This window comes from Nomascus leucogenys, chromosome 6, assembly GCF_006542625.1.
Source record: "Nomascus leucogenys isolate Asia chromosome 6, Asia_NLE_v1, whole genome shotgun sequence".
NCBI lineage: Eukaryota > Metazoa > Chordata > Mammalia > Primates > Hylobatidae > Nomascus > Nomascus leucogenys.
In genome coordinates, this window is record NC_044386.1 from 96,701,136 (window position 1) to 96,728,718 (window position 27,583).

The 27,583-nt window shown below is 36.9% G+C and overlaps 1 protein-coding gene and 1 pseudogene across 8 annotated transcripts in view; one reads left to right on the forward strand and one right to left on the reverse strand.

Annotated features, from left to right (window-relative positions):
- The window catches only part of PEAK1 (pseudopodium enriched atypical kinase 1), a 298,162-nt gene that overhangs the window by 143,686 nt on the left and 126,893 nt on the right, over positions 1-27,583 (reverse strand). For 7 of the 8 annotated variants that reach the window (XM_030814854.1, XM_030814851.1, XM_030814849.1 and 4 more), the window contains one exon: positions 22,733-22,814. The gene's annotated coding sequence lies outside the window, so the exon portion shown is untranslated. Of the gene's footprint in view, positions 1-191; positions 276-22,732; positions 22,815-27,583 lie in introns of all 8 variants that reach the window. The other variant, XM_030814852.1, reaches the window with a different exon arrangement.
- On the forward strand, positions 13,997-15,040 carry LOC115835522 (annotated as a pseudogene).

Genomic DNA, 27,583 nt, shown 5'->3' on the forward strand with positions numbered 1-27,583 from the left:
ATTTGAAAACAAAAGTTCTTCTCTCCTTGCATTAGAAAAGAAAGAAGTTGCCTTTCTGTTTTATTTCTTGACAATGTTACGACGTTTTGGGAAAACATCATGAAGACATGCAAACAAAAAAAATATTCCCCAAATATGCGGCCATATGCAACTATGTCACCAACCATTTATGATGCAATAGCAGCACTCACCTAAATTAAACCTAAGGCCTTTCTTCCAGAACATTCATGGTACTGGATTTTGGCTACTGGTAAAGAACAACATCAACTATACACCTTAAGGAGGAAGGAAAGAAAATACACTTATGGTTATAAACCATGAAATGCATAATAATTCTTCTAAAGTAGGGACTGAATTAACATTATGGATATAGCACCAAACAAAATAGTAGGGCATATATTTCAATCCTGCTTCAGATAGATATTAGATAACAAATTCTGAGCATTCTAACAGGGGACTGACCAGTATGCTAAGGCATATCAGGAAGAATAAAGAAAATATGCTTTGAAATTATTTTGTGTTCTAACTGGCTAATAGGGTTATGTGAAAGACATTATAGACACACAGGTAATGCAGAAAAGAGGCTATAGTCTCAAGATTGTGAACTAAGAGGAAAAAAATCCAAGATCTTGTAGGTGGGGACAGCATGAAGTTAAATATAAGGTGAAGGGACTTCCTGTTCATGAGTACCCAGACAACTTCATCCAAAAATGACTAAATTCAGGATAAAGAACTATGTACTAATTTAGGAACATTAATAAGATAAGCATAATAAAACAAAAATAGGGAAGAAGGAATTAGCCTTGCATGATTGAAAAATATAAAATGTGCAGGCTTGGTAGTAAGATAAATTAGACACTAGCCTCAATTCCCCAGTTGGCTGAAGAAACTCAGACACTATAAATGATTTCAAACCTTTGACACTATATAACTTTCAAAGCCCTACAGGCTAAAATTGGTGTGATCTTATTTACTTTGCTATTTAACTTAATAGTAGGGAATAGTTTCAGGTAGAAAAAAAAAATCATATAGAATGGAAATACAATGGTCTACCAGGAATCTGATAGCTTACTGAGAAGATTTTTAATCATAAAGTAGCGGTTGTCAAGCCTTTACCCATAGGTCAAATACAACCTGCCACCTGCTTTTATGTATGGCTTGCTAGGTAAAAATAGTTTTTACATTTTTAAAGAGTTGAAAAAACTCAAAAGGAGAATATTTTGAGACATAAAAACTAGATGAAATTCAAATGTCATGGTCCATAAATAAAATTTTATCAGAACACAGCCAGTTCATTTGTTTATATATTGTCTATGGCTGATTTTTTACCATAAAGGCAGAGTTAAGTAGTTGTTACAGGAACTAAATGCCTACAAAACCCAAAATATACATTATTTGGCCCTTTACAGATAACATTTGCCAAATTTCTAATACAAACTACATTCAACATGGCTATTCTCTAAAATTTTAGAATTCATATTTTAAATGACTAGATCAAACGGTTTATTTTAGTCCTTACACTCTGGTAATGCTATTCCCTCATATTTCTAATGAATGTTAATAATTTTATATTTAAAATTAGTATCTCATAATAGAGACAATTTTTATATTCTCAAGAAATCAATTTTCCTGATTCATAAAATTTATTAACTATGATATATCCTTTTCTTCTGATCAGTTTCTGATTTAGAGTTTGTAATAGGCTCTCTGATTTGAAAAATAAATAATAGTTCCCATAGCAGACACAGCTCATTTATAACAATACTGAGAAAAAGTACATCAATGGATAAGTGTTAAGAAACAATTTCTTGGGAGCTTCTAAATTCTGCAAAGGTGTTAGCCTTAAAACCTATTCTAGAATAATTCAACTTCTGCTTCTGACCATGAGGGAGTAAACAGTTCCAGGATGATCCTCTCACCATAAACAATTAGAATACAGCATAAAATACTGGAAAGGACTATTTTCAGACACAGGCAGTGCAGTATTATGATCCCTAAGAAAACAGAAATAAGGGGAGTTCTACCAGCAACTCAGGCTCTCAGCCAGAAAGAAATTTACCACTTCAGTAAAGGGAGGAAGAACTTAAACAGAGCCTCGAAATCTTGTTTACTTGGAGAGATAGAAAAAAGTGCAAGGAGGCCAAGAAGGCTAGAATTTATGGTGCAGAATTCCAAAGAAGAGGGAGACAGCTCAAGTAATCTCAATAAGGGTTCTCCTGAGCGTTTAGCTAGATAAAAACGTTACATTAAGAAGGGTAATTTTTTTTGAGACCAGAGAAGAACATCTAAGGAAAAAATGATACCAGAGACTTGCAATACAAAGATTCTCAGAGCTGACATAGGACCAAGAATTCAACAAGCTCCCTTCAGCAAGAAGAGAGAAACCTAAATATACAAAGCAATCAGCAGGGTCCCCAGAAGGGACAAATCACTGAGGCAGGGGCCCTAGAATAAAGGCCACTCTAGATATGCCTGAAAGGAGTGTTTAAGCCTAGAACTGAACAAACTAATCTGTACTTAACAAAAATGCTTTTCAGGAAGAAGTCCAACATTCTTTAAAGATATACAACAAGATTAAGGACTCAAATATTTAAATTCATAAATATGTATCATTTAATAAAAAAATTACTGGACATAGTAAGAATCAGGGAAATGTGGCCCATAACCAGAAAAATATCAGTCAATAGAAAGAAATCCAGAAATGATAGAATTTGCAGGCAAAGACATTAAAAGGGCTGTAATAACTATGCTCTACATTCAAAGACATAAATGAAAAAAGGAATACAGTGGAGACAGAAATACAGGATTTTCAAAAAGAACAAAAAAATAACTTCTAGAGATAAAATATATAGAGTCAAATGAACATTTCACTAGATAGATAAGCAGTAGTTTATACACAGAAGAAAAAGAGGTGGAGCCAAGATGGCCAAATAGGAACAGCTCTAGTCTACAGCTCCCAGCGTGAGCAACGCAGAAGACGAATGATTTCTGCATTTCCAACTGAGCTTTGAAGAGAGTAGTGGTTCTCCCAGCACACAGCTTGAGATCTGAGAATGGACAGACTGCCTCCTCAAGTGGCTCCCTGACCCCCAAGGAGCCTAACTGGGAGGCACCACCCAGTAGGGGCAGACTGACACCTCACATGGCCGGGTACTCCTCTGAGACAAAACTTCCAGAGGAACTATCAGGCAGCAACATTTGCTGTTCACCAATATCTGCTGTTATACAGCCTCTGCTGCTGACACCCAGGCAAACAGGGTCTGGAGTGGACCTCCAGCAAACTCCAACAGACCTGCAGCTGAGGGTCCTGACTGTTAGAAGGAAAACTAACAAACAGAAAGGACATCCACACCAAAACCCCATCTGTACGTCACCATTATCAAAGACCAAAGGTAGATAAAACCACAAAGATGGGGAAAAAACAGAGCAGAAAAACTGAAAATTCTAAAAATCAGAGCACCTCTCCTCCTCCAAAGGAATGCAGCTCCTCACCAGCAATGGAACAAAGCTGGACAGAGAATGACTTTGACGGGTTGAGAGAAGAAGGCTTCAGACAATCAAACTACTCCGAGCTAAAAGAGGAAGTCTGAACCCATGGCAAAGAAGTTAAAAACCTTGAAAAAAGATTAGAAGAATGGCTAACTAGAATAACCAATGCAGAGAAGTCCTTAAAGGACCTGATGGAGCTGAAAACCATGGCACGAGAACTACGTAACAAATGCACAAGCCTCAGTAGCCGATTCGATCAACTGGAAGAAAGGGTATCAGTGATGGAAGATCAAATGAATGAAATGAAGTGAGAAGTTTAGAAAAAAACAATAAAAAAAAAAAACGAACAAAGCTGCCAAGAAATACGAGACTATGTGAAAAAACCAAATCTACGTCTGATTGGTGTACCCGAAAGTGACGGGGAGAATGGAACCAAGTTGGAAAACACTCTGCAGGATATTATCCAGGAGAACTTCCCCAATCTAGCAAGGCAGGCCAACATTCAGATTCAGGAAATACAGAGAATGCCATAAAGATACTCCTCAAGAAGAGCAATTCCAAGACAATTGTCAGATTCACCAAAGTTGAAATGAAGGAAAAAATGTTAAGGGCAGCCAGAGAGAAAGGTTGGGTTACCCACAAAGGGAAGCCCATCAGACTAACAGCTGATCTCTCGGCAGAAACTCTACAAGCCAGAAGAGAGTGGGGGCCGATATTCAACATTCTTAAAGAAAAGAATTTTCAACCCAGAATTTCATATCCAGCCAAACTAAGCTTCATAAGTGAAGGAGAAATAAAATACTTTACAGACAAGCAAATGCTGAGAGATTCTGTCCCCACCAGGCCTGCCCTAAAAGAGCTCCTGAAGGAAGCACTAAACATGGAAAGGAACAACCGGTACCAGCCACTGCAAAAATATGCCAAATTGTAAAGACCATCGAAGCTAGGAAGAAACTGCATCAACTAACGAGCAAAATAACCAGCTAACATCATAATGACAGGATCAAATTCACACATAACAATACTAACCTTAAATGTAAATGGGCTAAATGCTCCAATTAAAAGACACAGACTGGCAAATTGGATAAAGAGTCAAGACCCATCAGTGTGCTGTATTCAGGAAACCCATCTCATGTGCAGAGACACACATAGGCTCACAAAATAAAGGGATGGATGAAGATCTACCAAGCAAATGGAAAACAAAAAAAGGCAGGGGTTGCAATCCTAGTCTCGGATAAAACAGACTTTAAACCAACGAAGTTCAAAAGAGACAAAGAAGGCCATTACATAATGGTAAAGGGATCAATTCAACAAGAAGAGCTAACTATCCTAAATATATATTGCACCCAATACAGGAGCACCCAGATTCATAAAGCAAGTCCTTAGAGACCTACAAAGAGACTTAGACTCCCACACAATAATAATGGGAGACTTTAACACCCCACTGTCAACATTAAACAGATCAACGAGACAGAAAGTTAACAAGGATATCCAGGAATTGAATCCAGCTCTGCACGAAGCGGACCTAATAGACATCTACAGAATTCTCTACCCCAAATCAACAGAATATACATTCTTATCAGCACCACACCACACCTATTCCAAAACTGACCACATAGTTGGAAGTAAAGCACTCCTCAACAAATGTAAAAGAACAGAAATTATAACAAACTGTCTCTCAGACCACAGTGCAATCAAACTAGAACTCAGGATTAAGAAACTCACTCAAAACTGCTCAACTACATGGAAACTGAACAACCTGTTCCTGAATGACTACTGGGTAGATAAAGAAATGAAGGCATAAATAAAGATGTTCTTTGAAACCAACGAGAACAAAGACACAACATACCAGAATCTCTGGACACATTCAAAGCAGTGTGTAGAGGGAAATTTATAGCACTAAATGCCCACAAGAGAAAGCAAGAAAGATCTAAAATTGACACCCTAACATCACAATTAGAAGAACTGGAGAAGCAAGAGCAAACACATTCAAAAGCTAGCAGAAGGCAAGAAATAACTAAGATCAGAGCAGAACTGAAGGAAATAGAGACATAAAAAACCCTTCAAAAATCAATGAATCCAGGAGCTGGTTTTTTGAAAAGATCAACAAAATTGATAGACCGCTAGCTAGACTAATAAAGAAGAAAAGAGAGAAGAATCAAATAGAGACAATAAAAAATGATAAAGGGGAGATCACCACAGATCCCACAGAAATACAAACTACCATCAGAGAATTCTATAAACACCTCTACGTAAATAAACTAGAAAATCTAGAAGAAATGGATAAATTCCTGGACACATACACCCTCCCAAGACTAAACCAGGAAGGAGCTGAATCTCTGAATAGACCAATAACAGGCTCTGAAATTGAGGCAATAATTAATAGCTTACCAACCAAAAAAAGTCCAGGACCAGATGGATTCACAGCCGAATGCTACCAGAGGTACAAGGAGGAGCTGGTACCATTCCCTCTGAAACTATTCCAATCAACAGAAAAAGAGGGAATCCTCCCTAACTCATTTTATGAGGCCAGCATCATCCTGATACCAAAGCCTGGCAGAGACACAACAAAAAAAAAAAGGAATTTTAGACCAATATCCCTGACGAACATAGATGCAAAAATCCTCGAAAAAATACTAGCAAACTGAATCCAGCAGCACATCAAAAAGCTTATCCACCATGATCGAGTGGGCTTCATCCCTGGGATGCAAGGCTGGTTCAACATACGCAAATCAATAAACGTAATCCAGCATATAAACAGAATCAATGACAAAAACCACATGATTATCTCAATAGATGCAGAAAAGGCCTTTGACAAAATTCAACAACCTTCATGCTAAAAACTCTCAATAAATTAGGTATTGATGGGACCTATCTCAAAATAATAAGAGCTATCTATGACAAACCCACAGCCAATATCATACTGAATGGGCAAAAACTGGAAGCATTCCCTTTGCAAACTGGCACAAGACAGGGATGCCCTCTCTCACCACTCCTATTCAACATAGTGTTGGAAGTTCTGGCCAGGGCAATCAGGCAGGAGAAAGAAATAAAGGGTATTCAATTAGGAAAAGAGGAAGTCAAATTGTCCCTGTTTGCAGATGACATGATTGTATATCTAGAAAACCCCATCGTCTCAGCCCAAAATCTCCTTAAGCTGATAAGCAACTTCAGCAAAGTCTCAGGATACAAAATCAATGTGCAAAAATCACAAGCATTCTTATACACCAATAACAGAGAAACAGAGAGCCAAATCATGAGTGAACTCCCATTCACAACTGCTTCAAAGAGAAGAAAATGCCTAAGAATCCAACTTACAAGGGATGTGAAGGACCTTTTCAAGAACTACAAACCACTGCTCAACGGCTAAGCTCATAGGCTTAGGGCTGACTTGGCAATGCGGGCTCTTTTTTGGTTCCACGTGAACTTTAAAGTAGTTTTTTTCCAATTCTGTGAAGAAAGTCATTGGTAGCTTGATGGGGATGGCACTGAATCTATAAATTACCTTGGGCAGTATGGCCATTTTCACAATATTGATTCTTCCTACTCACGAGCATGGAATGTTCTTCCATTTGTTTGTGTCCTCTTTTATTTCGTTGAGCAGGACGTAGGCATGGGCAAGGACTTCATGCCTAAAATACAAAAAGCAATGGCAACAAAAGCCACAATTGACAAATGGGATCTAATTAAACTAAAGAGCTTCTGCACAGCAAAAGAAACTACCATCAGAGTGAACAGGCAACCTACAGAATGGGAGAAAATTTTTGCATTCTACTCATCTGACAAAGGGCTAATATCCAGAATCTACAATGAACTCAAACAAATTTACAAGAAAAAAACAAACAACCCCATGAAAAAGTGGGCAAAGGATATGAACAGACACTTATTAAAGGAAGACATTTATGCAGCCAAAAGACACATGAAAAAATGCTCATCATCACTGGCCATCAGAGAAACGCAAAACTAAACCGCAATGAGATACCATCTTACACCAGTTAGAATGGCGATCTTTAAAAAGTCAGGAAACAATAGGTGCTGGAGAGGATGTGGAGAAATAGGAACACTTTTACACTGTTGGTGGGACTGTAAACTAGTTCAACCATTGTGGAAGTCAGTATGGCGATTCCTCATGGATCTAGAACTAGAAATACCATTTGACCCAGCCATGTCATTGCTGGGTATATACCCAAAGGATTATAAATCATGCTGCTATAAAGACACATGCACATGTATGCTTATTGCGGCACTATTCACAATAGCAAAGACTTGGAACCAACCCAAATGTCCAACAACGATAGACTGGATTAAGAAAACGTGGCACATATACACCATGGAATACTATGCAGCCATAAAAAAAGGATGAGTTCATGTCCTTTGTAGGGACATGAATGAAGCTGGAAACCATCATTCTCAGCAAACTATTGCAAGGACAAAAAACCAAACATCGCATGTTCTCACTCATAGGTGGCAACTGAACAATGAGAACACTTGGACACAGGAAAGGGAACATCACACACCGGGGCCTGTCGTGGGGTTGGGGGAGCAGGGAGGGATAGCATTAGGAGGTATACCTAATGTAAATGATGAGTTAATGGGTGCGGCACACCAACACGGCACATGTATACATATGTAACAAACCTGCACGTTGTGCACATGTACCCTAGAACTTAAAGCATAATAATAAAAAAAGGAAATCAACTCCAAAAGGAACCCTCAAAACCATGCGAATATATGGAAATTAAATAACATGTTCCTGAATGATGACTGAGTCAAAAATGAAATCAAGATGGAAATTAACAAATTATTTGAACTGAACGATAATAGTGACACAACCTATAAAAACCTCTGGGATACAGCAAAGGCAGTGCTAACAGGAAATTCACAGCATTAAATGCCTACATTGATAAGTCTGAAAGAGCACAAACAGACAATCTAAGGTCACACCTTGAGGAGCTAAAGAAACAAGAACAAACCAAACCCAAGCCCAACAGAAGAAAACGAGCAACCAAGATCAGAGCAGTACTAAATGAAATTGAAACAAATATAAAAATACAAAAGATAAATACAACAAAAAGCTGGTTCTTTGAAAAGATAAATAAAATTGATAGACCATTAGTGTGATTAACCAAGAAAGAAGACAGAAGATCCAAATAAGCTCAATTAGAAACAAAATGGGATATAAAACAGCCAATACCATAGAAATATAAAATATCATTCAAGGCTACTATGAACACTTTTATGTGCATGAACTAGAAAACTAAAGGAGATGGATAAATTCCTGGAAATATACAACCCTCCTAGATTAAACCAGGAAGAAACAGAAACTCTGAACAGACCAATAACAAGCAACAAGAATGAAATGGTAATTAAAAAGTTACCAAAAAAAAAAAAAAGTCCAGGACTAGATGGATTCACAGCTGAATTCTATCAGACGTTTAAAGAAGAACTGGTTATCAATCCTATTGACACTACTCCAGAAGATACATAAAGAAGGAATCCTCCCAAAATCATTCTATGAAGCCGGTATCACCCTAATACCAAAAGCAGAAAAGGACATAACCAAAAAAAGAAAACTACAAACCAATATCCCTGATGAACATACATGCAAAAATCCTTAACAAAATACTAGCTAAACGAATCCAACAGAGATCAAAAAGATAATCCACCATGATCAAGTGGGTTTCATACCAGGGATGCAGGGATGGTTTAACATCTGCAAGTCAATAAATGTGATCCACCACATAAAAAGAATTAAAAACAAAAATCACATGATCATCTCAGTAGATGCAGAAAAAGTGTTTGACAAAATCCAGTATCCCTTTATGTATGATTACAACCCTCAGCAAAATTGGTAAAGAAGGAACATACCTTAAGGTAATAAAAGCCATCTATGACAAGCCCACAGCTAACACTATACTGAATGGGGAAAAGTTGAAAGTATTCTCCCTGAAAACTGGAACAGGACAAGGACGTCCACTTTCACCACTTCTATTCAACATAGTACTGGAAGTCCTAGCAAGAAAAATTAGACAAGAGAAAGAAATAAAGGGCATCCAAACTGGCAAAGAGGAAGTCAAACTGTCACTGTTTGCTGATGACATAACCATATACCTAGAAAATCCTAAAGACTCATCCAAAAAGCTCCTGAACTAGTAAATGATTTCAGCAAAGTTTCAGCATACAAAATTAATGTATACAAATCAGTAGCCCTGCTATACATCAACAACAACCAAGCTGAGAATCAAATCAAGAACTCAACCCCTTTTATAACAGCTTTAAAAACAAAAATAAAAAACTTAGGAATATACTTAACCAAGAGGCGAAAGTAAAAGACCTCTGCAAGGAAAACTACACAACACTACTGAAAGAAATTATAGATGACAAAACACATAGAAACACATCCCATTTTCATGGATGGGTAGAATCAATATTGTGATAATGACCATACTACCAAAAGCAATCAACAAATTCAATGAAATTCCCATCAAAATACCACCACCATTCTTCACAGAACTAGAAAAAACAATCCTAAAATTCACATGGAACCAAAAAAGAGCCCACATAGCCAAAGCAAGACTAAGCAAAAAGAACAAATTTGGAGGCATCACATTACCCAACTTCAAATGATACTATAAGGCCACAGTCACCGAAACAGCATTGCACTGGAATAGAAACAGGCATACAGACCAATGGAACAGAATAGAGAACCCAGAAATAAAGAGAAATACTTACAGTCAACTGATCTTTGACAAAGCAAACAAAAACATAAAGTAGGAAAAGGAAACTATTCAACAAATGGTGCTGGGATAATTGGCAAGCCACGTGTAGAAGAATGAAACTGGATCCTCATCTCTCACCTTATACAAAAATCCACTCAAAATGGACCAAAGATTTACATCTGAGACATGAAACCATAAAAATTCTAGAAGATAACATTGGGAAAAGCCTTCTAGACACTGGCTTAAGCAAAGACTTCATGACCAAGAACCTGAAAGCAAACGCAACAAAAACAAAGATAAATAGATGGAACTTAATTAAACAAAAAAGCTTCTGCACAGCAAAAAAACAATCAGCAGAGAAAGCAGACAACCCACAGAGTGGGAGAAAATCTTTGCAATCTATCTGACAAAAGACTAACATCCAGAATCTACAAGGAACCAAATTAGCAAGAAAAAAAAAATCCCATCAAGTGGGCTAAAGACATGAATAGACAATTTTCAAAATAAGATATACAAATGGCCAAAAAACATATGAAAAAGTGCTCAACATCACTAATGATCAGAGAAATACAAATCAAAACCACAACGAGATACTACCTTACTCCTGCAACAATAACCATAAAATAAATCATAATCAAAAAATAAAAAATAAAAAATAAAAAAACTCATAATCAAAAAATAAAAATAGATGTTGGTGTGGATGTCATGAAAAAAGGAACACTTTTACACTGCTGGTTGGAATATAAACTAGTACACCACTATGGAAAACAGTATGGAGATTCCTTAAAGAACTAAAAGCAGATTTACCATTTGATCCAACAATCCCACTCCTGGATATCTATTCAGAGGAAAAAAAAAGTCATTATACAAAAAAGATACTTGCACATGCATGTTTATGGCAGCACAATTCAAAACTGCAAAAATATGGAACCAGCCCAAATGTCCATCAATCAACAAATGGATAAAGAAAATGTGGCGTATATATACCATGGAATACTACTCAGCAATAAAAAGGAACAAAATAATGGCATTTGCAGCAACTTAGATGGAACTGGAGACCATTATTTCACTCAGGAATGGAAAACCAAACATAGTATGTTCTCACTCATAAATGGAAGCTAAGCTATGAGGATGCAAAGACATATGAATGATACAAGGAACTTTGAGGACTTGGAGGAAGGATAAGAGGGAGATGAGGGATAAAAGACTACACATTGGGTACAGCATGTACTTCTAGGGTGATAGGTGCACCAGAATCTCATAAATCACCACTAAAGAACTTATTCATGTAACCAAACACCACCTGTTCCCCCAAAACCTATTGAAATAAGACAAAATTCCAAAAATAAAATAAATATGTACATCTTGGTAAGGTACAGTTGATACTTAAACAACATGGGTTAAATCAAGTGGGTCCACTTATACACAGATTTTAAGAAATAAATGAGGCTGGGCGTGGTGGCTCATGCCTATAATCCCAGCACTTTGGGAGGCTGAGGTGGGTGGATCGTGAGGTCAGCAGATTGAGACCATCCTGGCTAACACAGTGAAATCCCATCTCCACTAAAAATAAAAAATTAGATGGGTGTGATGGCACATGCCTGTAATCCCAGCTACTCAGGAGGCTGAGGCAGGAGAATCGCTTGAACTTGGGAGACGGAGGTTGCAGTCAGCTGAGATTGCAGTGCAGACTGGGCGACAGAGTGAGACTCTGTCTCAAAAAAATAAATAAATAAATAAATAAAATAAAAAAATAAAAAAAAAGGAAAAGAAAAAAGAAATAAATGTATTTTTTTTAAAGAAAGAAAAAGAATTATCTCACAAGGATTTTAAGGCAGCCACCATTAAAATGCTTCAACGGGCAATTACCAACACATTGGAAACAAACGAAAAAAACAGAAAGCTTGAGTAAAGAGTCTCAGCAAAGAAATACAGAATGTAAATACTGAAATTACAAAACCAAAATTATAATAACTGAAATCAATATCAGTGGATGGGTTCAATAGCAGAATGGATGTGACAGAAGAAGGAATCAATGTACTAAAAATAAAACAATAGAAATTTGCCAGTCTGAACAATAGGAAGAAAACAAACTAAAAAAACAGAACTTTGGTGACTCGTGAAACTATAATAAAAGATTAATATTCACGTCATCAGAGTCTCAAAAGGAGAGGAGAAAAAGGACAGAAAAATGATTTGAAAAAATATGACTGAAAAGTTCTCAAAAGACATAAACCTATAGATTCAAGAAGCCAAGTAAACCCCAGTGTAAACACCAAATCAATCCAGGCCAAAACACATCAAAGTCAAACTTCTGAAAACTGAAGACATAGAAAAAATCTTGAAAGCAGCAACAGAAAAACAACATTTTCCCTAGCGGGGAAAAAGAGTTTAATGACAGTAAATTTCTCATTAAAAACCATGGAAGCCAGAAGGAACTGGCACGATATCTTTCAGGTGCTAGGAGAAAAGGCTTGTTAACTCAGAGTTCTTTATCCAGCAAAAATATCCTGCAGAAATGAAGAAAAAAATAAAAATATTTATAGAGAAAGGAGAATTTCTCACTAGCAGATCTGCTCTAAAAGAATAAAGAAAATTCTCTAAGCAGAAAGGAAATGAAAAAAGATCTCGGATAATCCAGGAATCGTGGATAATGAGGAAGGAAGGATGACAGAAGGAGGAAAAATATGTATAAATACAACAGATTCCTGTTTCACTTGAGTTCTCCAAATTATGTTTGACTGTTGAAGCAAAAATTATAATGCTGTATGATATAGTTCAAAATGTATGTAAAGAAAATAAAACTATTAATACACATAAAAATATAAACATGCACATAATATACACATATACATATATTAGAAACATATAAAAATGTTAAGATAATTAAATGGGGGGGACTAAAGGGAGCAAAAGTTTCTATACTTTACTGGAAGTGATAAAATGTAGCATCACCAAGTAGCACTGTAGTACAGCCGACTATGACTTGTTGCATACAAAATGTAGTATCTAGAGTGACGACAAAAAAGCCATACAAAGAGATATACTTTAAAACACTGAATTCTAAAAAGTATTCAAGTAACCTGCAGGAAAGCCAGAGAAACAAACAAACTGTGACACATCCATACCATGGAAAACTAACTATATCAGCAATAAATAGGAATGATTCTTGACATCTCAACTTAGATGGATCTCAAGGGCATTATGCCAAGTAAAAAAAGTCAATCTCAAAGATTTTATACTACATGATTCCATTTATATAACATTCTCAAAATGACAAAATTATAGAGATGGTTACCAAGGGTGAGGGATGGTGGAAGGGAGTCAGGGTGTGTGTGACTATAAAGAGGCAGCACAGGGATATCACTGGGTTAAGGAATTCTGTATCTTGGTTGCAGTGCTGGTTACATGAATCTACACATGTGATAAAATACCAAAGAACGATATACTACTCGCTTTACACCAATGTCAATGTACTGGTTTTAATATTGTTCTATAGTTACATAAGATAGAACTAATAGGGGAAACTCGGTGAATGGTACAGTAAATATGGTATTTCTCTGTACTACGTTTTCAAATTCATGTGAATTTATAATTATTTCAAAATAAAAAGTTTAAAAAGTGAATTAATTCTGTGAATTATTTAAGAGTTCACTAATAGGATCACCATACCTGTAAGTAAATGTTTTTGTTCTGTCTAATAGAAAAAAATTATAGCAACTTTATTCATAACAGATAAAAACTGGAATTAAGAAACCAATCTGAAAAGGCAACATATTGTATGATTCCAACTATATGACGTTCTGAAAAAGTTAAAACCATGGAGAGAGTAAAAGGTTCAGTGGGTTGCCAGGGGCTGCAGAAGGAAAAGGGATGAATAGGCAGAATGCAGAGGATTTTTAGGGCAGTGAAAATACTCTATATGATACTAGAATGGTGGACAGCTGTCATTATGCATTTATCCAAACCTATAGAATGTACAACACCAAGAGTGAACCCTAATGTAAACTATGGGCTTGGGGTGATTATGATGTCTCAATGAAGGTTCATCAGCTGTAGCAAATGTACCATTCTGGTGGGGATGTTGATAATAGGGAATGCTATACACTCGTGGGGATGAAGGTATGTGGGATATCTCTGTATCTTTTTCTCAGTTTTGATGTTGAACCTAAAATTGCTCTAAAAAAATGAAGTCTTTTGAAGAAACACTGGAAACGAAATGTTCATGAACAGGTGATTAAGTACACTGTGATATACTCATACAATGGAATACTACTCAGCAATTAAAAGAATGAACTACTAATACACACAACATATGAATTTCAAAAAATTAAGCTGAGAGAAAGAAGCTAGATTCAAAAGAGTACATAATAATTCAATTTATAGGAGCAGTGTGAAGAAGAAGCAGGGAAAACGACCCCCAGACTGACCAAAGCCCACACAACGCACTTACGTCCTGCCACATCGCCACCACCATGCCCAAGAGAAAGGCTGAAGGGGATATGCTAAAGGAGATAAAGCCAAAGTGAGGGACAAACCACAGAGAAGATCTGCGAGGTTGTCTGCTAAACCTGCTCCTCCAAAGCCAGAGACCAAGCCTAAAAAGGTCCCTGCAAAGAATGGAGAGAAGGTACTCAAAGGAGAAATGGGAAAAGCTGACACTGGCAAGGAGGGGAACAAGCCTGCAGAAAATGGAGACGCCAAAACAGACCACGCACAGAAAGGTGAGGGTGCTGGAGATACCAAGTGAAGCAGGTGCATTTTTTATAACTGTGTACTTCTGGTGACTATACAGTTGGAAATACTACTTTTTATCAAGTTTTATAAAAATGCAGAATTTTGTGGGTTTTTTTTTTTTTTTTTTTTTGAGACAGAGTCTCACTGTATCGCCCAGGCTGGAGTGCAATGGCATCATCTCTGCTCACTGCAACCTCCGCCTCCTGGGTTCAAGCCATTCTCTAGCCTCAGCCTCCTGAGTAGCTGGGATTACAGACACATGCCACCACACCTGGCTAATTTTTGTATTTTTAGTAGAGATGGGGTTTCACCACGTTGGTCAAGCTGGTCTTGAACTGACCTCAAGTGATCTGGCTGCCTCGGCCTCCCAAGGTGCGCGCGCGCGCGTGTGTGTGTGTGGTGTGTGTGTGTGTGTGTGTGTGTGTGTGTGTGTGTTTCAAAGCTATGTTGCTAGCACACAGAACACTTACTGTTGTTTTTGTGGGAAGGGGCATATGTCACTAATAGAATGTCTCCAAAGCTGGACTGATGTGGGGAAAATACCTTTCCCTTCTAGTTTTGAGAGACTTCCTCTTGGATCTCAGGAGGAGGGATTCCCTGACTTAGACACACATGGCCTCCTTGGCACAAAAGCCTGTGGGATGGAAAAACAAATTTGTTTTTATGTTCTTTTCTCCCTTTCCACCTTTCAGCATAGACTTAACTCCCTTTAACCCAGACATCTGCTGGGATCTGACTCCCAATAATTGGTTACCAGTGTGTCAGACAAACTGGATGTTCAGTGATACCACTGAGATGGAGCCCCTCAAAGGAGCAGTGGTTCCATTTCTAGATTGTGGATCTTCAGATAAATTCTGTCATTTTCATTTCACTTCCTGAGTCAGGATCAGCAAGGTGAAAAGTCGTTAAACAACATTCTAAATGTGAAATGTCAACCCTCACTCTAAACTTTCCCTGTTCAGAGCATCACATGAAGACTTAATTGGGTTTACAGTGGCTTTCTGATTTTTGGTAGTCCACTGAAGAAGGGAGTTTGAAAGTTGTTGTATGCTGTTAATGATTTTCTGCCCATGTCCTGCCCGAAATACCATGATTATTTATGGAAGGTATCTTTAATAAAGCTGGATACAGTTTGGCTAGGAAAAAAAATTCCATTTATACAATATTCTGGAATAGGTAAAACTATAGTGATGAAGTACAGATCGGTAATTATTAGATGTAGGGAGAGATTTTGACCAAAAAGGGAAAGCCAGAAGTTTTCTAGGGTGATGGGACTGTTTGTTTCCTATTTGTAGTGGTAGTTATATGGATCCATACATGCGTTAAAGCTCACAGAACTTACGTAAAGTCAGTTTTGGGCCGGGCATGGTGGCTCATGCCTGTAATCCTAGCACTTTGGGAGGCTGAGGTGGGCGGATCACTTGAGATCAGGATTTCGAGACCAGACTGGCCAACATGGTGAAATCTTGGTCTCTAGTAAATACACAAAATTAGCTGGGCATGGAGGCAGGCACCTATAATCCCAGCTACTTAGGAGGCTGAGGCACAAGAATCGCTTGAAAATGGGAGGCGGAGGCTGCAGTGAGCTGAGATCATGCTACTGCACTCCAGCCTGGGCAACAGAGTGAGACCCCATCTCAAAAAAAAGGTCAGTTTTACTCTATGTAAATCTTAAAAATTAACAACAAAATAAAATAATTTCCCATCACAACTTTTCAAATTCTATCTTCAATTATTTAATAGATAAGTAAAGTGTATTCTAGTCTTAGTTCTGTTACCACCTATACAACACTTGAGGATGTAGCTTAACACCCTTAGTTTCACTTTGCAAAATGAAAGGGGATAATCAAATGATTTCTTTTTTTTTTTTTTGAGCCTTTTCTTATTCTAAAACCTATTCCTATTCCATGTTTCTGTTAAATTTTTATTATTTTTAGAATTAACAAGGAACACAAAATATTTTAATGTTCTCAAGTGGACTCCATAAACTTCCTTCAGACAGTGTGGGCTGGCTTGCAATATTCTTGTTATTGGTTTTATGTGATCTTTTATGAGCTCTAAACATTTGATCTTACTTAGTAGCTCTGTGTAGATGATTATTAGATAGCACTCTCATCTTTGGAATAATCAGGTTTCTGACTATAAGAGCTGTACAAGATTTCTATCTCCTGGCTGGGCATGGTGGCTCACACCTGTAATCTCAGCACTTTGGGAGGCCGAGGCAGGTGGATCACTTGAGGTCAGGAGTTTCGAGACCAGCCTGGCCAACATGGTGAAACCCCATCTCTACTAAAAATATAAAAATTAGCCAGGTGGGGTGGCACCTGTAATCCTAGCTACTCACCCGTAATCCCAGGAGGCTGAGGTCAGAGAATCGCTTGAACCCAGGAAGCAAAGGTTGCAGTGAGCCGAGATTTGCCATTGCACTCCAGCCTGGGCAACAGAGCAAGACTCCATCTCAAAAAAAAAGTCTATTTCCTTTATTATATCAGACCTTGTCTATAGTTCGCTGTAAAAAAGTATGTGAACTGCCATTTCTGCCAGCAAAATGATGCCTATTGTTATTAATTTTTATAATATGTGGTATTCATATTGCTGGAGAAAAGAAAGTACACCATTTTTACTGAATTCATTCAATATAATCAAAAACTTTCTTTTTTAACCCTACATAGAAAATCTGGCGTCGCCAAATCTTTTGCAAAGATCTTCATTTCTCCTATAGAAGAGCTGCAGACTAGCAACGTATTATACTACCAAATCTTATATTAAAATGTTCTGTTTATATATAAGAATAAGCAAAGCTATTGAGGAAGTTCATACAATTTAAGAATCAAATTTAATAACTTCATAGAAAACCCTCATTGCAATTAGCAACTTTTCATTTAAATTTTTTTGGAGATGGGTTTTCATAAAAGAAATAAAAAGATCGAAGAGCAAATTATTATCTCTTTCAACAATACTCTCAATTTTGTACAGCAGAATAATTTTTGAATATTTATGAAAATCATCCAAATTTCTCACATTGAGAATTAAGAAAAATAAAGGTGGCATATATATGCTAATGAAATATTCAATAACTACTTGAATATTTATACTTACTTGGTACTATTTTTCTCTGATAAATTCAAATAACTGGGCAACTCAAGGTGGACTGATCTTACAAATGTAGGCCAACAGATTCTGTAATTCTCCTTTATTACCTATACTTCTATTTTTTAAAACTCTGAATCAACCCATTTAATTCTTTCAAATACAACATGAAGAAATAAAATGAAGCCCTGAGCTACACTTAATCATTTAATTGCTAAGCAGCAATACACTTACAAAAGAAAAAACCAATCAATATTTCCATATAATTCTATCACCATGTTAAGCTTTAAAATAACTTGGTCAAGAAGGAAGCTATAAATTAAATTTATTTCCTGGGTGTTTAGATCACACACCCAAATATACACATACATACATATACACATAAATCAACAGCTCCATATTTCCCTTATTGCCATCCTGAGGTTTACTGAATATGACATCAAAGAGTTCCTCGAATTTCCATACATCTAAGAACTTATCTAATTTTTAGAAAATATCCTGGCACAGAAAGCAGACTACACAGAAATAAATCTACATTAAAACTAAATAATCAATGGCTAGGGAAAACAATTTAATGCTAACGAATTAGTCAACATGACTCGTTAAAAAATTTACTGTTTCAGCAATTTCTTTATTGAAATAGTTTAAAAAGTTAAAAGGCTTTGTGTATTAAAACCATGCCTTCTGAATCACAAGGCCATCCACGTGTACAAAGGGAATGTTTTAATAAGAATGGGACACCAGCCTGGAAGCCTGGCTTGCTTGCAGTTGACTCTAGATCAGGAATTCTTTAAGCCTAAAGCCAAACAAGAGAAACTCACAAATCACAGGAAAAAGCCCAGTCATCTTGAAAAATTCTAAACCCTCAGTTAAATGTCATAACTTTTTTATGAACACTAAATCACAATGGGCCAATGAGAAACTAACAGTAGTCCTTAAAACTGACTACAATAGGGGCTGGCTTAGCAAGACACAATCATATTATAATAGGTACAATTTAATGAAACTGTGTTAGGAGTTTGAAGTTTACAGGAAACTAGCTCCTGAGTTATCTCAAAACAAAAACCAAAAAATTAATTACTATGAAGGGGCCTCTTCATCTTTTCCTTTAAAGCACCATTAAAAAGTGGCTGTAAAAAAAACCTTTGCATATGTTTTGAAGTCATACATAGAGCTGAGAATTAAAAACTAGCTCTATTCAAGTCTGCATCAAATATCATTTTGAATTCCACGGATCTGTGATGGCATGAAAATGGGTACGCAGTAAGAGGTGGAGCTCTGTAGGGTGGGGCATAAGGAAAGAACATCAGCAGCTGGGCAAGAGAATCTTATAATGGACTCGTAAGAAAAACAGACTTCAGAAAGGACATAATACATTTTTCTTCTCTAAAATAAGTCAAATCTCATAATGCTGCTTTCAAATTTTGTTGTATATCAACACCATCCTTTGCTGTTTTCCTTATTTGATTAGAACCATCTGGGAGATCCTCCTTTCTTTTATTAGTTCTACAGAATATATGCAGTTAATCATCTTAAAAAAAACTTTTTAATATAGAACAACAACTAGAGATTGTATTAATGATCAAATTTTCATATCTGCAGAGAAAGCATCATCATACCATGGGATCTAGAAAGTCAGTTTCTTTTAAAGGAAAGACAATTCAGAAAAAAAAAATTCTATAAGAAAAACTGCTCATACCCACATACTAGTTTTAAAATTATTTTCTTTCCAATTAAAAAAATACTAAAAAGTTACACAAAAGTTGTAGCTCTACAACTACAAAGTGGAAATAAAAAAGAAAACCCATTTCAATAAAGGCAGTGAAATAATTAATTTTACGTAAAGCTTAGCTTCCCATGCTTATTTATTCGTTTTCAAAGTATCCTTTTAAATTAACTGAAATTTTCCTTAGCTCACCTACAATTTATGAATACTTTATTATAAAGTATGATTTCTCTCTGCATTATTTAGTCAGGATAATGTATGTTATTGATAAACACAAGGATATTAAAAGTCAATTATGCTTATTCTTAATCCAGGAATAAATGAAAACCAAAATTAAATCAACTCATAGACCTTATTACTTGCCACTTCCTTACCTCTTTGTTACTGTTATTTATATAATGTAGTCATTACTACTTTCATATCAGAAAATGTTTGTTACTCCTGCTTGGATTTTTTCATAAATCACTGAATTCTCACTTTCTCACAAAATAGTACTTCATTGAAGATGTAATTAGTCTCACTAAAGCAAGAAAACATGATAAACTCGGTTGAGGGTCACAGAGTCACTTAGTCTAGCCCAGCTATATGACCAATTCAATCTGGTCATGCATACAATGAAGAGAATAATATTTAACCCACAAGAGTATGGTGATGAGGCTCACATGAGATTAATGTATGTAAAAGAGCAAAGAGCTTTGAAATGTTTACAGTGCCATACAAATGTGAAGGTCTCAGTCTCATCATCTTCACATGGGAGGATTCAATGAAGTGATCTCTAAAGACCTTTCTCGCAACCAAAAATTCTTAGCTATTCACATGTGAAGCACATTTAAAAAATCTACTGATAGGATAATTGTATCCTACTACTGATAATTGTATCCTATCTACTGATAGGATAATTGTAAGGGACTTACGGAACAATGAAGTCAATCTTCTAATCTTACAAAATGTACGAAAACAGGTTAAGATACTTGTAGAGCACATGAGTTAGTAGGAAAGCTGGGAATTGAAAGAACCCAGATCTGAGCTCCACCTTCAAAGTCCTTTCTATCATATGTTGTTGTTCACTATTCTGTGAATTTAAAATCTCTCTTCACCATAGGATCATGTAACCTAAATTACTTTTTCAAACTGGTTACAATGAAAAGCTTGTTAAGATGGAAATATTATTTTGGTGAGGCGATTTAACTGCTAATAGTTGAATTAAGAATGTTTACAAATGACACTAATAGCAAAAGGAGCTCAGACTAAATTGTCCAGCTATTTGTTTGGTTTGTGTAATACTAAATTTTAAGTCGGCTGGGTGCAGTGGCTCAAGTCTGTAATCCCAGTACTTTGGGTGGCCGAGGCAGGCAGATTACGAGGTCAGGAGATCAAGACCATCCTGGCTAACATGGTGAAACCCCGTCTTCTCTACTAAAACAAATACACACACACACACACACACACACACACACACAATTAGCCAGGTGTGGTGGCACGCACCTGTAGACCCAGCTACTTGGGAGGCTGAGGCAGGAGAATTACTCAAACCCGGAAGGCAGAGGTTGCAGTGAGCCAAGATCGTGCCACCGCACTCCAGCCTGGGCGACAGAGTGAGACTCGTCTCAAAAAAATAAATAAATAAAAAAATAAGTCAATAGACATGGTGTAAACCCTATCTAACCTTTCCCAATACACGGTTTTGAATCTGCTTTTGGTACTTACTAGCTATGTGATCTCGGACAATTTGCTTATTTCTTTGTTTTAAAGATGAGGGATAACACCAAGTATGTCACCTGGCTGTCGTGAATTAAATAAGTTAGTTCATGTTAAGTCCTTACAATAGTGTCTAGCACATAGTAAGTGCTTATAAATGTTAGTTCCCATCTCTAATCTTCTAAACTTTTGAGGAATAGGGAATACTCTCCCCTTTTTACTTCATCAGAAAAGTAAATGAAATAAATTCCTTAAATGAAAGTAAATTCCTTATATGAAATACATATAATCTTCACCCTCTACTTCAGTAATCAGCAGTTGCACAACAACTAAACCTAAATAAAATAGGGAACATTGTGACATAATGGAAGGCAAATATGGTTTGGAGTCAACAGATACGAGTCTGAATCCCACCTTAACTCTTTAAGAGCTTCTGACCTCAAGCAATTTACCAAACCTCACAAAACTTTCCATGCTAAAATGAGATTGCTATCTAGCTTTTTATAATTTTGTCTTTCATATTCATAGTTAAGTTGCAAATCATTTGATATCCCCTATTGTCATTTTTTTTTTATTGCATCTATTTGATTCTTCTCTCTTTTCTTCATTAGTCTGGCTAGCAGTCTATCTATTTTGTCGATCTTTTCAATAAAACAGCTCCTGCATTCACTGATTTTTGAAGGGTTTTTCGTGTCTCTATCTCCTTCAGTTCTGCTCTGATCTTAGTTATTTCTTGTTTTCTGCTAGCTTTTGAATTTGTTTGCTCTTGCTTCTCTAGTTCTTTTAATTTTGATGTTAGCGTGTTGATTTTAGATCTTTCCTGCTTTCTCTTGTGGGTATCTAGTGCTATAAATTTCCCTCTATACACTGCTTTAAATGTGTCCCCGAGATTCTGGTATGTTGTATCTTTGTTCTCAAAGACCATTTGATTTCAAAGAACATCTTTATTTCTGCCTTCATTTCGTTATTTACCCAGTAGTCATTCAGGAGCAGGTTGTTCAGTTTCCATGTTGTTGTGCGGTTTTGAGTGAGTTTCTTAATCCTGAGTTCTAATTTGATCGCACTGTGGTCTGAGAGACTGTTACGATTTCTGTTCTTTTGCATTAGTTGCAAATAGTTTCAAAAGGGCATGTCTTATTCATCTTTGTCTCCTCCATAGTACTATGGCAAGGTTTAAAATTATTAGATTTTTGCTGGAATAAGACAGGAGATTAATAAAAGAGATTCAAGACCAGAATAAACATGTTACATTATGGAAAGAAAAAGTACAAACCTGGTTTAATTGGCTCCAACTCTGGGCATTATGTTGTTGCTTCCTTTTCTTTCCTTACAAATGGATCTCAAGTATTCTTTTCCTATTAGAAGATGCAAAGTGGGGAAGATATATTAATAAAGGGCATTTGAATCACTCTTTAAAACTAAGCATTCTTCAATTCACCATAAGGCAGAATCAAACTCTTATTCTATTTGATGAATTTGTTTTTAAGCTATAAAATAACTAAAAGGTGTTTTAATTGGTTAATACAACAGAAACATTATAGGCTTAAGTAGCCAAAAAGTAAACATATAGTGCATTAAAATAAATTTGTTCCTTACTTCAAAAAATTACTTTCAAAGAATAGCAATACCTCTGTTAAAGATAACTTCACTATTCAGGGGTTGCATGAAACAGTGTAGTTTATTATAATACATTACACAAAATACTTCTGGTTCCTACAGTTCTTAACCTTTTGGGTGGAAGGTGAGTGGTGAGTTATACAAAACTTTGATAATCCAAAAGAAGCTATAAATTGCATCTTCATAAAAATGTATATATATGCATCATATCTTGCATATAATTTTAGTTGAGTCATGAAACCCAGTTATGTACCCTGTAGGTCTCTAAAACCTGTTGGTAGACTCTGTTCTTGAGTTTCTAAAAATGAATAGACTTAAGAAAATGAAGAAATAGTGACCCAGAGAGATGAAAAAGATTAAATAAGGCCACACTGTACTCAGGAAGAGAAGGATGTTCAACTACCATATTAATCCACATAAGACTGACCATGCAAAATTTACTGTAAATCAGTGCCTTCGGGTCAGAGTAATTCTTACAACAAAACCAGAATAGGAGACTTCATGGTGCCTAGTACATAGCAGCTCATGAAATGATACGAATTTAAAAACATTTGTCAAGTAATGAAAATGGATAAAATATAAAAATGCAACTTCCAAGTAAATGAAATGTTTTCCAGCTGAACAAAGTAAGTGGCAAACTTAAACGTTTATTATCTACTATATAACATTATATAATATCCTACTATTCAAGAATGCTTAAAGAGTGATTCAAAAAGGATAAAGTTGTCCTCCTTTTAACAGTAATTAGGCAAAGACATAGAGCTTCTTCCTTCCCAGTTTCCTTTTTGGGTTCCTCTTTTTCCCCCTCCTCCTAGGGTTCACTGTTTTGCCCACTTCACACTCTACTCACATTTTCTGTATTCCTCCCAGGACTGGGAGGAACTCAGATGAAAACCCTGAATCCTAACCTTTCACCTGAGCCTCAGACTCCTACATCCAGTTGTTTGTTGGATGTTTCTAACTGAAGGTAATATAGGCAAAAACTCAGTATATGCCAAACTGAGCTGTCCATCTTTTCCTAGAATCTGTTCCTTTTTAAAGTCCCTGTCACAGCAGAACAACAGCCCCTTAACTTCTCAAGCCAAAAGTCAGGCAATTATCTCACACTTCACCAGTCATCTTCAGTTCTTACTGATTTCTACTTTAAACACTTTCCAAGTCTATTTCCTCAATTCCATCCCTATTAATACTATCTAAATCCAAGTTATCTCTCAATATGACCAAATCAGTAACCTAACTCATCTCCCCATCTCTACTTTTATCCTACCTCAAATTTATTTACATACTTCTGCCAACACGATTGGTTTAAAATAAAAATTTTGCCACATCAAGCACTATCATACATCAAACCCTCATTATGTCAAACTCTTCAAAGCAACCCAGCACTAACAGAATAAAGTCCTTTATTCAAAGAATAAATGTCCAAGTATGACATATAAAGTCCTCAATGACCAGGCTCATACCTATCTCTTCAGCTTTATTTCCTATCTCCCACTTTATTGCACCACAGCCATACTGAACTATTTGTCAATCCCATGTATTCTCATGCTGTTCTCTTTGCCAGTATATCTTTACCTGCCTTCCACACATAGGAAATTCTTACTTATTCAGGTACAAGATCACTTTCTCTGGAAACTCTGACCACAGCATACTTCTCTACACCACCAAGCTCACATATCATTGCAACAAGCACTCAGGAGAGATTTAACTGAATATTAACGAAACTACGCAAACTAATGACAAAGCAGCATATAATTTATATACATAAAACCAGTGAGAAGGGAAACTAAATGGATTTTAGTAAGTCTTTTTGGAGAAAATGTCTTAACCTGGCAGATCCAAGGAGTAATTGTTCAGACTGCTGAAGAGAAGAAATAAAAGTATTTCAATGAGGCCGGGTGCAGTGGCTCACGCCTGTAATCCCAGCACTTTGAGGCCAAGGCAGGCAAATCACGAGGTCAGGAGATCAAAACCATAATTAAACCTCATCTCTACTAAAAATACAAAAATTAGCCGGGCATGGTGGCGGGCGCCTGTAGTCCCAGCTACTCAGGAGGCTGAGGCAGGAGAATGGCGTGAAACCAGGAGGCGGAGCTTGCAGTGAGCCCAGATGGTGCCACTGCACTCCAGCCAGGGAGACAAAGCAAGACTCCGTCTCAAAAAAAAAAAAAAAAAAGTATTTGAATGAGTAAAACAGAGATGGAAATGAATACATTCAATTCATAGGAGGCTAAGAAGACATGTATTGCAAGGTTTGGAGGAACAGTAAACAGCAAATGTAAATTAACAAATGCAGCTATCCCTATAAAGAGGCTTAAATACTATAACCAATAATTCACCAAAGACCTTCAAATGTTTTTTTCTGAAACCATATGGCAAAGTTGACATTTAGGTACTATCCTGTACTTTCATTGGAGATATATTAGATAAATATTTTCATCTTTTAGTCACTTCCCTGCATCCTTATAGGTTTAAGAAGGTATCCCCACTGAATTAGCACTTACTGAAGAACTTTACATAAAATTCTCAAATTATAACACATCTCTATGTTGCATAATAGTTTATTGAAATTGGAATAAGGTAACATAAGACTCTATTTCAATTAGGTCAAGGGCTGGTTAATCTTACAAAACAGTCTTTAATACCAGAACATTAGGTTGCTCCAAATAAGCAGGGAAAGTGAAAATATAGTATACTTGATGTTAAATTCACAGAGGATTTCAACTGCAAATACTTTGCTTTCTAAATGCAATATAATTAAACAGCATCAATCCTTAAACTTAAATACACGACCGGGTGCAGTGCCTCACGCCTGTAATCCTAGCACTTTGGGAGGCCGAGGCTGGCGGATCACCTGTGGTCAGGAGTTCGAGTCTAGCCTAGCCAACATGGTGAAATCCCATCTCTACTAAAAATATAAAAATTAGTGGGGCATAGTGGCAGGAGCCTGTAATCCCAGCTACTCAGGAGGCTGAGGCAGACAGAATTGCTTGAACCCAGGAGGCGAAGGTTACAGTGAGCTGAGATCGTGCACTCCAGCCTGGGCGACAGAGCCAGACTCTGTCTCAGAAAAAGAAAGAAAGAAAGAAAGAAACCAAAACACCTAAAATAATACACTAGTCATAGTGCAGAAGAATAAATCTATGAGGTATTTCCATGTGAAGAGTGAATATTAAGGTCATCTCCCAAAAATAAGGAGAAAAAGATGCTGTTATAATTACTTTTTTTTTTTTTTTTTTGAGACGGAGTCTCATTCTGTTGCCCAGGCTGAAGTGCAGTGGCATGATTCAGCTCACTGCAACCTCTGTCTCCCACGCTCAAGTGATTCTCCTGCCTCAGCTTCCTGATTAGCTGGGATTACAGGAGCCTTGCGTGTCACACCCAGCTAATTTTGTTTTGAGACAGAGTCTCACTCTGTCGCCCAGGCTGGAGTGCAGTCCACAATCCTGGCTCACTACAGCCTCCATTTCCCTGGTTCAAGCGATTCTCCTACCTCAACCTCCAGAGTAGCTGGGATTACAGGTGCCCAGCACCATGCCCGGCTAATTTTTGTATTTTTAATAGAGATGGGGTTTCATCATGTTGGCTGGTCTCAAACTCCTGACCTCAAGTGATCCACCTGTCTTGGCCTCCCAAAGTGCTGGGATTGCAGGCATGAGCCACTGTGCCTGGCTAATTTTATATTTTTAGTAGAGACAGGGTTTCACCATGTTGGCCAGGCTGGTCTCAAACTCCTGACCTCAACTGATACACCCGCTTCAGCCTCCCAAAGTGCTGGGATTACAGGCATAAGCCACCTTGCCCAGCTTCTTCTTCTTTTTTTCTTTTTCTTCGCTCAGTTGCCCAGACTGGCACACTGGAGGGCAGTGGCGTGATCAGGGATCACTGCAGCCTCCACCTCCCAGGCTCAAGCAATCCTCCCGCCTCAGCCTCTCTGGTAGCTGGGACTACAGGTGCATACTACCATGTCTGACTAACTCTTTTCTATTTTTTTGTAGAGATGGAGTTTTGCCTTGTTACCCAGGCTGGATAACTACTCTTGATGACATAAAATCTACTGTTTGCAGTAAAGACAGAAAGCATTCACCCTAATACCTTAGTTAGAAGACTACAGAATCAGTCAGAAGAAGATCAAGTCAGAAACATAAGCAGCACAAATAAATCAGCCACCCCAAACTGAAGAATCTCTAAATGTAGGTCTGTATCATTTTTATTTGAAGCATTTAACTATATAGCCATATAAGACAATAACAAAGGCATATTTTCTATACCAAGGAACAAGATGATTAGGAAACAGATATACGCTAACAAGCACAGAATCACTTTGAAGTGTAACCGTCAATGCATGGGGTTGTATGATGGCTTGTCCTTGACTTTGTAAATGCCAATTCCCTGCTTTCAGATTTGCAGACAGTAAAACGTGAGATACAAAGCTGAATGTTAATTTTCAACATAACACTGATATGTCAGAAAGCATGGGTAATTCTCATTCTCACATAATACCTGT